The sequence below is a fragment of the Mauremys mutica genome, chromosome 3 (genome assembly GCF_020497125.1).
Source record: "Mauremys mutica isolate MM-2020 ecotype Southern chromosome 3, ASM2049712v1, whole genome shotgun sequence".
NCBI lineage: Eukaryota > Metazoa > Chordata > Testudines > Geoemydidae > Mauremys > Mauremys mutica.
Window position 1 is genome coordinate 152,275,234 of NC_059074.1, and position 17,081 is coordinate 152,292,314.

At 46.5% G+C, this 17,081-nt stretch overlaps 1 protein-coding gene across 3 annotated transcripts in view; it reads right to left on the bottom strand.

Moving 5' to 3' along the window:
- The window catches only part of LRFN2 (leucine rich repeat and fibronectin type III domain containing 2), a 301,315-nt gene that overhangs the window by 240,292 nt on the left and 43,942 nt on the right, over window positions 1-17,081 (bottom strand). The gene's annotated exons all lie outside the window — the stretch shown is intronic.

A 17,081-nucleotide genomic window follows, 5' to 3' on the forward strand; every position in this document is an offset into this window, starting at 1 on the left:
TTCAGAGGTAGATTGGGTTCAAAAGCTGTGCTGTGTGTTCATTTAATTTGCAGTTTCCAGTACCCCTTTCTACCCCCACAACCACTACTTACACACTGGCAAATAGATCACCATATTTTCAACACTAAATTATGTACAAGAGCTGTGTTTACTGGCCACGTCAGACATACCATGAGAACAGCCTTTTTCATAACACAGAAACAAACCATAGCCCCTCAGGACTTTACGGTTCTTGCTCTGCTGCTTGCAGTAGTAACCCAGACCTTTGTGGCAACAGCAGGGATAGGAGTCAGAACTCTCTGCTACCACAAACACAGGGTTCCATCACCCGTGGGAAGAGAGAGAATCCCACTATAGCTCTGATTCTACCCACAGAGAGCAGCAGAACACAGAGAGCCTGTTAGTTCTACTTCCTGCCCCATCTGAAAGCAGGCAGTGCAGCACCATTCCAAAATTAAAAATACCTTCCCCCAATAAACATGTTAAATTGTTCCATCCGTAGCAGGAGCTCTTCAGGGCAGCAGAAAGGCTGGGCAATACCTAGGTACAATGAAGTGCAAAAGATCATGTGCAACCGAGGGACAGAAAATGAGCTGCCATGGTGAGGAAAAGAGCACAAACAAATGTTCTCTTAGAGTTTGTCATTGAGATGAGGGCCCAGGGTCATATAGTTCATGGCCAAGTTATACTCAGCTCCTCCATGGCTGTGTAATGGATGGAGGATGCAAGAGCCTTTCCCCCATCCTTGCACCCTAAGTAGGTACCGGGCACAATTACAGCCTCCACAATCACTTGAGTCCAGCAGCATCAGCCAGCCTGAAACAGTCATGGAGAAAGTAGAATCATGACCCTTGCCCTTAAGGGTGGCATCAGCAGGTACCTACCCCTACTACATGCTAGGGAGCCAGGAGGCATATCACAGCCACAACAGACTCCCCAGGGAAGTATGATAAAAGCCGCAATATAGCAGTGACCTTTACATGTTCTGTGAAAACATTCAACTAAGAAGCTTTATGTATTTGTGGGGGAGGGGGGTTAGAGCTAAAGACAGCACCTGGCTGCCACTCAAAGCACAAATCATTTCCAATTATGAAACATTGTACATTTATGCCTCCTATCAAGAGAGCCGCCCATAGTCAATGTATTTACATATCTGCCTGGCCTCAAAGTAAACAGACCCCTCTAGAGTAAATATAAGAGAGTAGGAGAGAGGCCCTCAAACTGCTGTCAATCAAGGACTAAATGCCCAGTGAGCTCCTGCTGGTGTCTTTGAGAGCTGCCTGGTCATGTGGTGCTGGCTCCACCAGCTTGTTTCCAGTAGCTACATTACATTAAGAATATGCCTTTGCTGCACAGTGAACAATATAGCACAGGGCACTCCATCCACCTAAAATAGCAGACATCAGCATGGAATAATTGCAATTCATTTTATACTGGCATGGCTTCCTAAGATAAGAGATCAAAACCTTCTTAAACCCAAACACCATGGATGCAGGTAGCTTTCAACAACAACTGTACAGGGCTGTAGACCCCAATGAGAGACTCCTGCAAGTTAAAATTAAGACTGAGTTCAAGCTTGCTCCCAAGTTCACTCAAACTCACATATTAAACTGTTCATGCAGAAACTGACTTCCTGGAATAAAAAGGCACCACAAGCTCTCTGCCCTATTCCTTCTGCTGTTAACATATTGTTGTCTGCAATTCAACAGCTCTTCAGTTCAGAAAGCAAAATTTTCAGAGACAAGTGCTAATAATGGCCTACACCACGCATGCTCTTCGGATGCAATTTCCCTCAATATCTGAGCCCTTTTTCTTCCATAGAAAATACTGATTTTTAATCAGAGAGGGAAAATATCCAATATCATTCTGGTAAGACTGGAAAAGATCATTTATTTTATAGTAGATGTCTTTTGCTAAGGCAGATTTGTTCCCAACAGAAATATCTACATATTAAGATGAAGTATAGTTAGATGGTGAAAGACCAGGTTTAGGAGTCAGAAGATCTGGATTCTAACCGCAGCTCTGTTTTTCACCTGCAGTCTGAGTTTGAATTACTTAAGCAACCCATGCCTCAATTTCCCCATCTGTAAGAGATAATAAAACATCCCTCCTCCACAGGATTGCTGTGAGCCTAACTAGTTAGTGTGAGGAAAGCAGTCTGATGTCTTCAGCCAGAAAGTGCTATAGAAATGTATTTAAGAGTTTGCTTATATACAAGGTAATTTAAAGAAAGTATGGCACTTTGGGTTCAAACACTCGTTATAATTAGTGATGACCATTAATTGGGCAAAACAGAGCAGAGTTTACCCACATTTGAAATAAGATTTTCCCTAATTCCTGAGGTTCAAGGAAGTTACCTATTGTCTTTCATTGTTTTTCATATTTTATACACCCTCAACAGAAAATTGGGTGCATCAGATTACTGAGAGGAAGCCTGCTTTGGGAACATTTTCATGACAAGTCAGCAGACTCAAGGGGTAAAATTCTCAGCTGGTGTAAGTTGGCATTGCTACATAGAAATCAATGGAATAGTGCCAGTTTACAGCAGTTGAGAATCTGAAGTTCAGATAAGCTTAAGTACCTGAACTTTTGGGTGCTTATCTCACCTGAGTCTGACTTCTGAACCTTTTGAGGATCCTCCTTCACAGCTCATAGTACTTGAGAATGAATAAAACAGGGCTTAATTGTTATGCTGCTGCAACCAAAATAGCAGACACTCAAGTTGGAGAAGAGGATGCAAAAAATTTCCCAGAAAACAAAACCTACTGGAAATTAGAACTTCACAGATGAAAGAGACCACAACATTGCTACAATATCATGGCAGGTGGGGCAGCTTAGTAAGTAAGGCTGCACTGCTATGCACTGTAATTCCACTTCAGTCAACTGAGTTGCTCATTAAATCAATTGAATTAACTTAAAGCAGTGGGTTCCTCTATTATAACTTATTTCAAGTGGTGAAGATATTGGTGTGATGCTGAATCATGCTGTGCCATTTCCCCTGCCTTCCTATATTTTATTTTAAGATTTTATATGCAAACTGTGTTAATATGCATTGATTGTTTCCACCATGCTGACTGTGTGCAGAATATACATTCAATTCACATGCATATCATTAAGAGGACCTCAACCCTGAGAAGTCTAAAACTGAATTACATGCCTTTAGTATTCAAAGGGCATGAATGGAGGCCAATAGTCCTCTTCCTTTCCCTCTCCACTGCAGGATATAAAGGCTGGTGAAGCTCAGAATTCATTACAGTCCAAATATTCAATATCTGGGTGGTCCAGATGGGACTGGGAATCTCAGTCGTATGACTCAAACTTCCTCTGAATAAAGCTTAAGCAGATTTGAGATGAAAGGATCAGGTCCCAAGAGTTTTTGAAGACATTTTTTTCCAGCTTTTTGACAGTTCTAGTGCTTGGATGAAGACTAAGCTTTTGAAGTAACCGTCTATTTCCTAAACATCACCAGTAATTAGCTACATGGATTAACATAAGGCAATTGCCTATCTCCCACCATTTGCAGGTGTTCTGCTATATACTTCAAAGAAAAATCGAGACAGTGATATCACTGTATTTACAGTTCATTTGAACGTTAATATCCTCTTTTGATCCCTAATTAACAGAATAGAGTGAGAGACAGGAACTGTCTGATTACATTCTAACAATAGATATGCAAAAACACAAATATTATCTATCAATATGTCTCTAAAGGTTGAATCTGAGTCAATTAGCCTGCAAGTTGCTTAGCCCTTTCTGGCCCCATGTCACACATCAAAAGACAGAATTTCCACCCCATGGGCAATTGAGATATTTTGACATTTGTTATCCTGAATCTGAATAAGAAGTTGTTTGGTTTGGTTTTTAAACAGAACACTGTTTTCTTGGGAGGCCCAAGATACTTGCTGGTGGCTCAGCCACAAGGAGACACCATGGTGCAGCATGGAAGATGTAGTCTGACTGGGGAAGATGGCCCATAATGGATACTGAGGACACAAGAGGCCCAGAACAATTCCCATCAGCCACTGCAGCAGCTCAGGCAACCATTAATGTTGACCTGAACTGAAACATTTTGTTTAGATTTTCCTGATGGAAAATTGTCAACATTGATCTTTTCAGATGGCAAATTTTCAATTTTGATGAATCTGCATTTTCCTACAGGAAAAAGTTTCATTTTAAGATTATAGTAGGTTTAAGCCCTACTATATACATAAAAATAAAGATGACTTGGAGTTATCAAGTTCAAATAAGTTGTGCACGATGTAATCTTTGTCATTATCATTCTCCTCCTTCCCTCCTTTTTTCATGGTCATGTGTTTCATCTCAGTTTAGATTCTGAGCTCTTTTAAGGCTTAGAGGCACCATTCTGATCATCTAATCAGACCTCCCCCATAACAAACCATAGTACCTCACCCAGTAATTTCTAGATTAAAACCCATCACATCTGTTAGAGCTGGACCATATTTTTTGAAAGACATCCATTCCTTATTTGACATCTGGACCAAACCAGATCAGCCACAACATCACCGGTTCATTCACCTGCACTTCCACCAATGTAATATATGCCATCATATGCCAGCAATGCCCCTCTGCTATGTACATCGGCCAAACTGGACAGTCTCTAAGGAAAAGGATAAATGGACACAAATCAGACATTAGGAATGGCAATATACAAAAACCTGTAGGAGAACACTTCAACCTCCCTGGCCACACAATAGCAGATCTTAAGGTGGCCATCCTACAGCAAAAAAACTTTAGGACCAGACTTCAAAGAGAAACTGCTGAGCTCCAGTTCATCTGCAAATTTGACACCATCAGCTCAGGACTAAACAAAGACTGTGAATGGCTTGCCAATTACAGAACCAGTTTCTCCTCCCTTGGTTTTCACACCTCAACTGCTAGAACAGGGCCTCATCCACCCTGATTGATCTAACCTCGTTATCTCTAGCTTGCTTCTTGCTTGCTTATATATACCTGCCCCAGGAAATTTCCACCACTTGCATCCGAAGAAGTGGGTATTCACCCACGAAAGCTCATGCTGCAAAACGTCTGTTAGTCTATAAGGTGCCACAGGATTCTTTGCTTCTTCTACAGAACCAGACTAACACGGCTACCCCTCTGATACTTGATTCCTTATTTAAATACTGAAAGTGATGGAGAATCCATTGGAGCAGGGACTATATATACACATATGTATTTGTACAGTCCCTTACACAATAGAGACTGATCCTATTAGGACCTCTTGGTGCTGCTGCAAAAAACAACACTATAAAAAGGGGATTTGTTTTTAGAAATATGGTACATTAGAGAGTAATTCCTTTTGTGAAATGCTTTGATATATACAGATGAAAAGCACTATGTAAGAGCAAAGTATTGTTATGAGGTAGATGATATCTTGTTATGGATTGAGTTAAGACAACATTGAAATTGGTAGGTGTGAATTCATATTTCAATCAACATAACTGTAAACATAAGCCCCCACCTAAGACAAAAGGCATATTTGAAACTACCCAGGAACTTTTGCTGAGTATTGTTTCAAGTAGGTCTGGGGGGGAGGTAGAAGAAACAAAAACAGAGATAGAGGGACAGGTTGAAAGAGCAACTGAAAGAACAGTGGTGTCTGACCCTGGAAGAAACCTGGGAAGAGGTTTTTGGATCAGGGTTGTAGGCTAAAAGGTGCACCTGGTGCTGTGAGCAAAAGAAGATGTTTCCTGCTAATTGATTCCTTCTGCATTCAGAGACACAGGACTTTGATGTGGCTTTGTTTATTTACAAATAAAATATCAGACTCCACCAATTTCTGCTCTGAACTGGAACACCCACAAGGCTGCACACTTTGACTAGCCACTTGGGTTGAAAAGGGGCAACAGTATTATTATTATTATTATTGCTGGAGCACCTAGGTACTACTGCAGTATAAACAATTAATAACAATGTAATCATCTAATTATCTAGAAATATACTTAAATGGAATTGAAGCATAAACAAACTTAGAGGCCTAAATTTTCCAAAGTGACTAGTGATTTGGATGTCCATCTTGAGATGCCTTAAAGGGGACAGATTTTCAGAGAGTGCTGAATAATCAGGCATCTTGAAAGCATCTCAAGTTGGTCGTCCAAATGTACAGGCTCCCAAAGATCACCAGTCCCTTTGAAAAATTGACACTGCAATACCCTGTTTACATTTGCTTGGGTTTTTTTAAAGCTATTGACCAAATTTTTACTTTGGATGTGCCCCTTCAGCATTCTCTTTTGTTCATTTAGAAACCTACATGCATTTCAGGGCAGGATTTGCCTCCAAAATCACAATTGCTGATATGCAAGAAATTCATGTTCTGAATAATGGGGTTTTTTATATTGGTCCTGTCTTGACACATGCATTTTGCCCATTTCCCATGTTCAGTTATGGCTATCTCTGTTTGTAAATTATGTAAGTCATGGGCTGTACAACAAAATCTTAATAAATGTGATTGATGCAGGTGGTAAAGAGCAAAACCTTTTTTTGAAAGGTCTTGCATTACCGCGTGCACACACACACACACACGTCAGGGGAATTCTGTGCCTCCAGGTGAGTTGTTTGCAGAGGCAGGCAAAAATGCTATTTCCAATCCCTAGTTATCACTACTGTGTAACACAGGAATTTTACCTTCTCAGATTCTTCACTTTGCTCAGCAAAACCTGATAGATAAAATCTCATTCTCATTTTTGACATCTAAACTTCATCTAAACTCTTAGTCAAATTTGTTTGTTTTGTTTACAGTTGAGGTTTTAGAATAAAGATAAGTTCTGCCCACCTCCTTTGCAGTGACTGCAGTTCCCATTTATGACTCTCTGTCAACAAAACAGACATTAATTTCTGGCAGTTAGAGTCAATATCTGATGTCATTCTCCCTATTTTATGTAGCTGTGTGACTGTCCCTCATTTTATTCGTAATAAAGGTGGCTTTTATGTGGCCTGCACAGCATTCAATTCAGAGAAGCACTAAATCAAACAAAATATTAAAGGATAAAAAAAGATGTTATTTTATAAACCCCAAATGAGGAAAGAGGAACTCTAGTATCTGAAAACTAGGATACCTCTGGCTGTAGCCTGCAATTGCAGCCAGATGCTTGGATGGTGTCAACCAGCATAGTCCTAGTGAAATCTGCAGCTTGCTGATTTATGCAAATTAAAGATCTGGCCCTCAGCATCTGGCCAGCTATCCCTAATTTTAGATGGATTTCCAGCATTCCTTACAAGCTCCTTTCTCAGAAAGGCTCTTAGGGGCTGCAGAAACACCTGTCCAAGGAGATGCATGTGCTAACCAATAGGGTATTTCCAATTCATTCCTCCAACAGAAGACCTTTTCTGAACATTTTCAGTGCAACAACCCCAACCCCCAGAAAGACATTTTAACTGCTTGAGGAGTCAAATATTCTATCCATGTCTGCTGAGCAGCGGCAAGCAAGAAATCCTGAAGCAGAGACAGGTCCAGGGAATGAATATTCAGAAGTTCTGAAGCAAGAGGACTAGGTTCTAATGAGTTCTCCTGCTGTCATGTTGCCCCAACATGTCTCCTCAGCATTTGTCTATTGCCCAAGGGAGCAGAGAAATATGCACAACCACAGTACACTCCGCCTGAGATTTTCAAAGCCATTTGGGGGATTTTAATGGAGAATATGTCCCCCTAGATGGCTTTGAAATTCTCAGCCTCACTAGGGATGCCCCCATAAACCAGGTCCTTCAGAGTTCTCTCTGTTACAATGAACAAGAGATATATAATAGGGCAGAAGGATCCTATGTGAACAAAGGGTATGTACCATTTCTGGGCCTTCTTGTTTCCTTACTTCTGATCCATGCTGAGAAGCTGAAAGCCACAATTGTTATAATTTCAGGGGCAGGTCAGATGATGGAAAGGTGGACATAGAAAGAACAAAGAAAGTCATGTGAGGGTGGCAAGAATTCCACCATCTTTTGGGTGAGGGCTGCCTGCCAGGCATGCAAAGGAATGGGCTGACTCACTGAGTTTGGATTAGTACACTGGGAGATAAGCTTCCACAGGAAAAGAATCAATCAATTGGCATGGCACTTAGATTTCAGAATAGACGTAACCCTGCAGGATTTATAATAGTAAGACAAGTTTTTTGAATTACAGATAAACTATTAAATATGCAGTTGGCACGCAAAGCTCAAACACTTCCAGTCTCTAACTTTTACATATTAATCTTTAAGACAAAGCCGGACAGCCTTGACTTATATTCTGTGACATAATTCATGACATGGCTAAGGGGTCCATTAAATAAATATGAAGTGGTCACAAGTGATAAGAAGCTGGACTTGTATTGTGGCCTCATTTTCAGCAAGTACAACCGACAATAGATTTTAAACATTAATTAAAATAGAAAAAAAACCACTGGGCTTTTTAAAGAACATAATTCTCTTTGCACTTGAAAAGCTTCACTTATCTGGAAGTTCTTCTTTCTAGATCATCTAGATCCCCTGGACTAGGGATAGGGATCCATTGGGTGGGGCTCTCCAGGCTAGGTTTAGTGTTCAAAGGGGCAGAGCTCCGCAGGCTAGGGAAGGGTTTCCCAGACTAGAGCCATGGTTCCAAAGAGTAATCCCCAGGATAGAAATAGGGTTCAAAAGGTTGGGGATCCCTTGGGCTAGAGTTAGGGATCCATATGGTGGGAGTCATCATGGACAGTTCTCTGAAGAAGTCCACGCAGTGTGCAAAGGTGGTCAAAAAAGCAAACAGGATGTTAGGAATCATTAAAAAGGGGATAGAGAATAAGACTGAGAATATATTACTGCCCTTATATAAATCCATGGTATGCCCACATCTCGAATACTGTGTACAGATGTGGTCTCCTCACCTCAAAAAGATATACAGGCACTAGAAAAGGTTCAGAAAAGGGCAACTAAAATGATTAGGGGTTTGGAGAGGGTCCCATATGAGGAAAGATTAAAGAGGCTAGGACTCTCCAGCTTGGAAAAGAGGAGACTAAGTGGGGATATGATAGAGGTATATAAAATCATGAGTGATGTGGAGAAAGTGGATAAGGAAAAGTTATTTACTTATTCCCATAATATAAGAACTAGGGGTCACCAAATAAAATTAATAGGCAGCAGGTTTAAAACAAATAAAAGGAAGTTCTTCTTCACGCAGCGCACAGTCAACTTGTGGAACTCCTTACCTGAGGAGGTTGTGAAGGCTAAGACTATAACAGCGTTTAAAAGAGAACTGGATAAATTCACGGTGGTTAAGTCCATAAATGGCTATTAGCCAGGATGGGTAAGGAATGGTGTCCCTAGCCTCTGTTTGTCAGAGGATGGAGATGAATGGCAGGAGAGAGATCGCTTGATCATTGCCTGTTAGGTTCACTCCCTCTGGGGCACCTGGCATTGGCCACTGTTGGTAGACAGATACTGGCCTAGATGGACCTTTGGTCTGACCCGGTACGGCCGTTCTTATGTTCTTATCCCCAGGCCAGGATGAGGGACTGGCAGACTAAGGTTAGGGATCCATAAGTTAAGGTTCCCCAGGCTACAATTCGGGTTCCAAAGGGGAGGACTTCCCAAGGTAGAAAGACACTTATAGTTGATAGGGCTCCCTGGACTAAGGTTAGGGTTCCAAAGCGTAGAGCGTTCCAAGCCAACACTAAGCATACAAATGGTAGCTCTCCCCTGGATAGAATTAGGGTTTCAAAGGGTAAAGCTCCCTGGACTAATCTTTAGTATCTATAGGATTCAGCTCGCTGAGCTAGGGATGTCGTTCCCAAGGCTAAACTAAGGGTGCCAAGGGGTAGAACTCCACGGTCAAGGGTTAAGGTTGAAAAGATCTCTGGGTTAGTTAGTGATCCCAAATGTAGGACTACTCTGGATAGAGTTAGGATTTCATAGGTAAAGGATCCACATGCTAGGGTTAGAGTTCCTATAGTAGGGTACATGGAGCTAGGGTAAGAGTTCCTAGGGTTAGGGCTCACAGCCCTATGATTACCATTGCTAATCTGCCCTAAGATTAGGGTTCCTATAAATATGGGTACTTGAAGCTAGGGGTGGGTTCCTGTGGGTGGTGTACTTGAAGTTTGGATTAGGGATCCTATAAATAGGGCTCTGCACCCTAGGGATAGGATTCCTATGGGTAGATTATTAGGAACTCGGGTAAGAATTCCTTTAGGTAGTACTTGGAGCTAGGGTTAGGATTCCTTTACGTACGACTTCCTGCCCTAGGGTTAGAGTTCCTATCTGTAGGGTTCTTTGATCTAGGGTTTGGATTGCTATAGGTAGGGTACTTGGAGCTAGTGTTAAGTTTCCTATGGCTAGGATAGTTGGAGCCGCAATTAGTGTTCCTACAAATAAGGTTAACCATGCAGTAGGTACGGCTACCTGACCTAGGGTTGGGGCCTTTAGGGTTAACGGACAGGAAGAAAGAATTAGGGCTCCTATGATTAGGGTGCTTGTGTGATGTTATTGACATGAACTGTGACAGTATAGATCACTGTTGCAACCAAGGTCCTATAGTTGCACCACATTTTGTACAAAGGAGGTCAAGTAAGATGTCTATGAAAAGGTTATGATTTGCTGGTTATGATGATGCTATCTGTATACATGTATCATTTTTGTATTTAAAATAATAAGTATTGGCTCTATACCTGGATTTCAAATGTTGGCTTCTGGGGTAACGCCCACAAAGTAATCAGCCAGATATGCCATGTAAGATATCTGCAAAAATATTATAATTTGCCAGATATGATAATCTTTAGATGTTTGTATAGCCTTTGTATTATGAGTTACAGATACGTATGTATGTCTGTATTTTAATCTTGTGCTATGCTTCTGGGTGACACCCCACACAGTTTGGCATTAGCATTGCCTAGCCTGCTTGATGGCCCATTAAGGACCATCAGCTATACAATTGACCCATTGAGAGAAGGCAGATACACCTTATGACTCGGCAAGGCATGCAGGGACACATGCCTATGGAGAGAACTCTAAGGCTTCCAAGCCATGTGCTGGGCAGCTTCTGTTTGAAACAAAGGAAGCACAGGCTACATGTCAAGAGACTATAAAAGGCAGCTGCATCTTCTCCATTTTGTCTCCAATCCTGCTTCGTACCTCTGGAGGAACTTTGCTACACACTGAAACTTTGAACAATGGACTGAATGACCCATCCAAGCTGTGGGTGTACTTAACTTAAGCCAGCAGTTTTTTCCATCACTGCTACAAGCCTGAACCAAGAACTTTGCCATTACTGAATGTAATTAATTCCATTTAACCAATTTTAACTCTCATCTATATTTCTTTCTTTTTATGAATACACCTTTAGATTCTAAAGGATTGGCAACAGCATGATTTGTGGGTAAGGTCTGACTGGTATATTGACCTGGGTCTGGGGCTTGGTCCTTTTGGATCGGGAGAACCTTTTTTCTTTTACTGGGGTATTGGTTTTCATAACCATTCATCTGCACAGGGAGTGGTGCTGGCGGTGATACAGGGAAACTGGAGTGTCTGAGGGAATTGCTTGTAAGCCTTCTGGTTAGCCAGTGGGGTAAAGTGAAGTCCTCTCCATTTAGCTGGTTTGCTGTACCTTAGTAGTGAAGGACCCCCAGCTTTGGGCTGTAACTGCCCTGCTCTAAGCAATTTGTCCTGAATTGATACTCTCAGCTGTGTCCCACCAAAGGCCGTTTTGTTACAGCTTGTAGCTAGCGTGGGTTTTATGGGTTGGGAACTTGGATTGAAGGTTAGGGTACCTATTTATAGGGCTCTCTGCTCTAAGGTTAGCATTCCTATAGCTAGTGTACTTGGAGCTAGGGTTGGGGTTCCTAAGGGTATGACTACCTGATCTAAGGTTATAGTTGGTGTACTTGTAGCTAGGGTTGGGTTCCTATGGGTAGGGATCCATAACCTATTCTATCCTATTCCTATGGCTAGGGCTCCCTGAACAAGGGTTGGTGTTCCTATGGGTAGGTGACTCGGAGCTAGGTTTAGAATTCCCATGGGTAAGACTCCCCAACCTAGGGTAAGGTTCCCTAGGGTAGGGCTCCCCAAACAAGGGTTAGGGTTCCGGTAGCTAGAGCTCCCTGACATAAGGTTAGGGATCCTATGGCTAGGGCTCCCTGGCCTAGGGTTAGGAATACTGTGGAACGGTGCCCACCCTGCCCAAGCATTATCTGCCTCCCCCAAACAGTGGCGCACCCCTTGTCCCCTGCCCAAACTGGACCCATCTCGCCCTCCTCCCCAGACAACAGTGCTCCCTCCACCCCCTGCCCAAACTGGACTGGTCCCACCCGTTCCCCAGACAACAGTGCCCCCCGCCTAATCTGGAGTCATCCTGCCCCCCTCCACAGATGATGGTGCACCCCACCCAACCTGGTTCCCTCCTGCCCCCTCCCCAGACAACGACATCCCCTACGCTCCCCGCCCAACATGGACCATCCCGTCCCCCTTCCCAAATGACCAAGCCCCCTCCATACCCCACCCAAACTGGACCTGTCCCAACCCCTCCCCAGACTATGGCATCCCTCGACCGCCCATCCAAACTGGACCACTCCGAACCCCCTCCCCAGATGATGACTTCCCATATGACCCCTGGCCCAAACTGGACCCATCCTGTCCACCTCCCCAGATGATGGTGCCCCTTCCTCCCAAACTGGACCTGTCTGACACCCCTCCATAGATGACAGCACCCCACCAACCCAAATTGGACCCATCCCACCCTCTTTCCCAGATGACATCAACCCCCGGACACCCAAACTGGACCAATCCCACTCCCCTCCCCAGACGACAGGGCCCCCTGGCTGAAACTGGACCTGTCCTGCCCCTTCCCCAGACAACGACAACTCCTCGCCCTCCACCCAAACTCAAGTTGTCCTGTCCACCTCCCGAAACGATGGGCTCCCCCAACCCAAATTGGACCCATCCCACACCCCTCCAGAGATGAAGGTGCCCCCCGACCCAAACTGGTCCCATCCTGCCACCTTCCCTGACAACAGCACCCCCATGCCACACGCCCAAACTAGACCCGTTCTGCTCCTTGCCCAGACAACGGTGCCCTCCCACCCAAAGTGGACCCATTCTGTCCCCCTACCCAAATGACAGAGACCCCTCCACACCCTGCCCAAACTGGACCCTTCCCGACCCCTCCCCAGACAACAGCAAACCCTCTGCCCGAACTGCACCCATTCCGCCACCGTCCCCAGATGAAGGCATCCCTCCCCCACCCACCCTAACTGGTCCAGTCCGAAATCCCTCCCCAGACGACGGTGCTCCATACAGCCCCTCGCCTAAACCTGACCCTTCCTGCCCCCTACCCAGACAACAGCTTTCCCCCTGAACCCCACCCAAACTGCACCCATCTGTCCACCTCCCCCAATGATGGTGCCCCTCCACTCAAACTGGACTAATCCCGCTCCCATCCCCTGCCAAAGGCACTCTCCCACCCTCCACCCAAACTGGACCCATCCCATCCCCTTCCCCAGACAATGGTGCTGACCCCGCCCAAGCTTTATCTGTCCCCACTCCCCACACAGCAGAGTCCCCCCTGCCAAAACTGGACCCATCCCAACCCCCTCCCCAAATGACAGTGTCCCCTTCGCTCAAACTGGATCCATCCTGCCCCCGTCCCCATAAGACGGTGCCCCCAGCCCAAACTGGATGTATCCCACCCCCCTCTGGAGATGACAGTGCCCCCTGTCCAAATTTGTCCAGTCCCCTCACCGTCCCCTGACAACAGAATCCCCACCCCCAAACTGGACCCTTCCTGCCCATTTTCCCAGATGTCATCACCCCCCAACCCAAAATGGACCCGTCCCATCCCCCTCCCCAGACAACGGTGCCCACTCTGTCCAAACACTATCTGTCCCCACACATACACAGCAGTGCCCCCTCTGCCACCTGCCCAAACTGGACCCATCTCACACCCCTCCCTAGACGAGAGTCCTCCCTCCTCCAAAACTGGATCTGTCCCACCCCATGCCCAGATGACAGCACCCCCCCCCCCCGCCTGAATTGGACCCTTCCCATCCCCCTCCTGCCTCCCTCCACCTGAACTTGTCCAGTCCCCACACCCTCCCCAGACGATGGCGCCCCCTCTGCCCCGCACCCAAAGTGGACCCATCTCACTCCCCTACCCAAATGACCATGCCTCCTCCATACTACACCCAAACTAGACTGGTCCTGACCCTTTCCCTGACAATAGCACCCCCTTCTCCCAAACTGGACTCATTCCGCCCTCCTCCCCAGACAACGGTGCCCACCTCGCCCAAACTGGACCCATCCCACCCCCATCCACAGACAACAGCGCCCTCTTGACCCCCTACCCAAACTGGACTGGTCCCATCCCCAGAGAACAGCACCCCTGCCTAAACTGAACCTGTCCTGCCCCACTCTGCAGATGAAAGTGCCCCACACACAAAACTCTTCCCTTCCCACGCCCCGCCCACAGATGATGGTGCACTCTGCCCAAACTGGTCCCATCCCGCCACCCTCCCCTGACGACAGTGCCCCCATGCCCAAACTGTACCTGTCCTGCCCCCTCTCCAGACAATGGCACCCCCCGCCCAAACTGGACCCGTCCTGCCCCTCCCCAAAAGACAACACCCTGTACATTCCCGCCCAAAGTGGACCCTTCCCCCTCCCAAAACGACCAAGCCCCCTCTGTACCCCATCTAAACTGGACCCATCCCAACTCCGACCTAGATGATGGCATCCCTCTGCCACCCACCCAAAATGGACCAGCCCCAGACTACAACACCCAAAACTGTCTCAGCCATGCTCTGTCTCACCTTTGGGTCCAGCCTAACAGAGGTGTCTGTTCCCAGCCTCTCAATAGTAACTTCTCCCCCCATGCACACAGGAAAGGGAGCTGGCTGGTGCCCTTCTATAAAGGGACTGCTCTGTGCAATGGAAACGAGCCTATTCACAGACTGCAGGCTGGGAGCTTGCTGCTTCATTCAATGCATCACAAATTACAACAGGGGGCAGGGACAAAATCCTCACTGACTAAACAGGATGGAAGGGAGGGGGCAGAGGTGAAAGTAAGCCATACTGGACTGGCTTCCCAAGGCGGCGATTTAAAGGTCTGGGGCTCCCGGCAGTGGCTGCCAGAGCTTCGATGCCGGAGCCCCCGGGTAGCGGAGGTGGCCGGGATCAGCAGTGATTTAAAGTGTCTGGGGCAGTAGCAGCAGCCAGAGCCCCAGGCCCTTTAAATTGCCGCCAGAGCTTTGCTGACGGAGTCCTGGGGTAGTGGTGGCAGCCGGGAGCCCCCCGGGGCTCCGTCAGCAATTTAAAGGGCTTGGGGCTCTGCTGCAGTAGTGGCGGCTGGGAGCCCCTGGTCCTTTAAATCACCACTGCAGCCCCCGGCCGCCGCTGTTACCGCAGGGCTCCGGCAGCCGGGCTCAGGTGGCAATTTAAAGGGCCCAGGGCTCCGCTGTGGTAGCGGCAGTCAGAGCTCTGAGCCCTGGGGCACCTAGCCACCTCCACAGCTGGTAGCTTCGGCAATAATTTAAAGGGCCTGGGGCTCCTAGCCACCACTAGCACAGCTGGACCTATGGGCCCTTTAAATCTCAATCTCTCTACAATCCAGCCTCTCCTGGCTGAGACCACGCCGCTTCCGGTTGAGGCCTCGCGGCCTGCTCAGGACTCTGACATACCGGTAAGTCCTTTAAGTTACTTTCACCCCTGGGAGGGGGTGGAGCATGTCACCATGACATAATATCCCTCCCTATAGGCAGGTTTCTCCGCCCTAGGGTTAGGGTTCCTATCGGTGGGGGACTTTTGGCTAAGGTTAAAGTTCCTATGGGTGGGCTTCCCCACCCTAGGGTTAGGGTTCCTAAAGGTGGGGGTCTTGGGGCTAGTATTATGAGCCCAGCCCTAGGGTTAGGGTTCCTGCAGATAGCGGACTTGGGGCTAGGCTTAGGGAGCCTATGGGTAGGGGACTTGGGGCTAGAGTTAGGTTTTCCTTGAGTAGGGGTCTCCACCGTAGAGTTAGGGTCCTTATGGGTAGAGAACATGGGTTAAGGGTTCCTATGGGTGAGGTTCCTGCCCTAGGGGTAAGCTTTTTATGGGTAGGGGTTCCCTCCCTAGACTTAGGGTTCCTATGAGTAGGGGACTTGGGACTAGGGCTAGTGTTTCTATGGGTGGGGGTCCCTGCCCTAAGGATGGGGTTCCTATGGGTAGGGGACTTGGGGCTAGACTTAGGCTTCCTATGGGTAGGGTCAGGATTTCTATGGGTAGAGGGTCCCCATTCTAGGGTTAGAGTGAGGGGGGGATTTGTTAGCAGCCTTCAGCTACCTGAAGGGGGGTTCCAAAGAGGATGGAGCTCAGCTGTTCTCAGTGGTGGCAGATGATAGAATAAGGAACAATGGTCTCAAGTTGCAGTGGGGGAGGTCTAGGTTGGCTATGAGGAAAAACTATTTCGCTAGGAGAGTGGTGAAGCACTGGAAGGGGTTACCTAGGGAGGTGGTGGAATCTCCATCCTTAGAGGTTTTTAATGCCCGGCTTGACAAAGCCCTGGCTGGGATGATTTAGCTGGTGTTGGTCCTGTTTTGAGCAGGGGACTGGACTAGATGACCTCCTGAGATCTCTTCAAACCCTAATCTTCTAGGATTCCTATGGGTAGGGGACTTGGGGCTAAGTTTAGGGTACCTATGGGTGGGGTCCCCACCCTGGCATTAGGGTGTCTATGGGTAGGGGACTTGGGCTTATGGGTAGAGTTCATATGGGTGGGATTCCCACCCTAGGGTTAAAGTTCCTATTGGTAGGGGACTTGGGGCTAGGGTTGAGGTTTCTATAGGTAGTGAACTAGGGTCAAAGGTTAGGGTTCCTATGGTAGGGTCCCCACCCTAGGGTTAGGATAGGAGACTTGGTGCTAGGATTACGGTTCCTATGAGTAGGGCTCACCTTCCTAGTTTTGGGGTTTCTATGGGTAGGAGTCCGTGACCCAGGACTATCTATTGTATGGGTAGGGTAATTGGTGGTAGGTTTAGGGTTGCTATGGTTAGGGCTCCCCAAGCTAACACTTGGGTTCCTATGGGTAGGACTCTTCATTTCAGGTTTGAGGTTCCAATGGGCATTGTATTTGGCACTAAAATTACAGTTCTTAT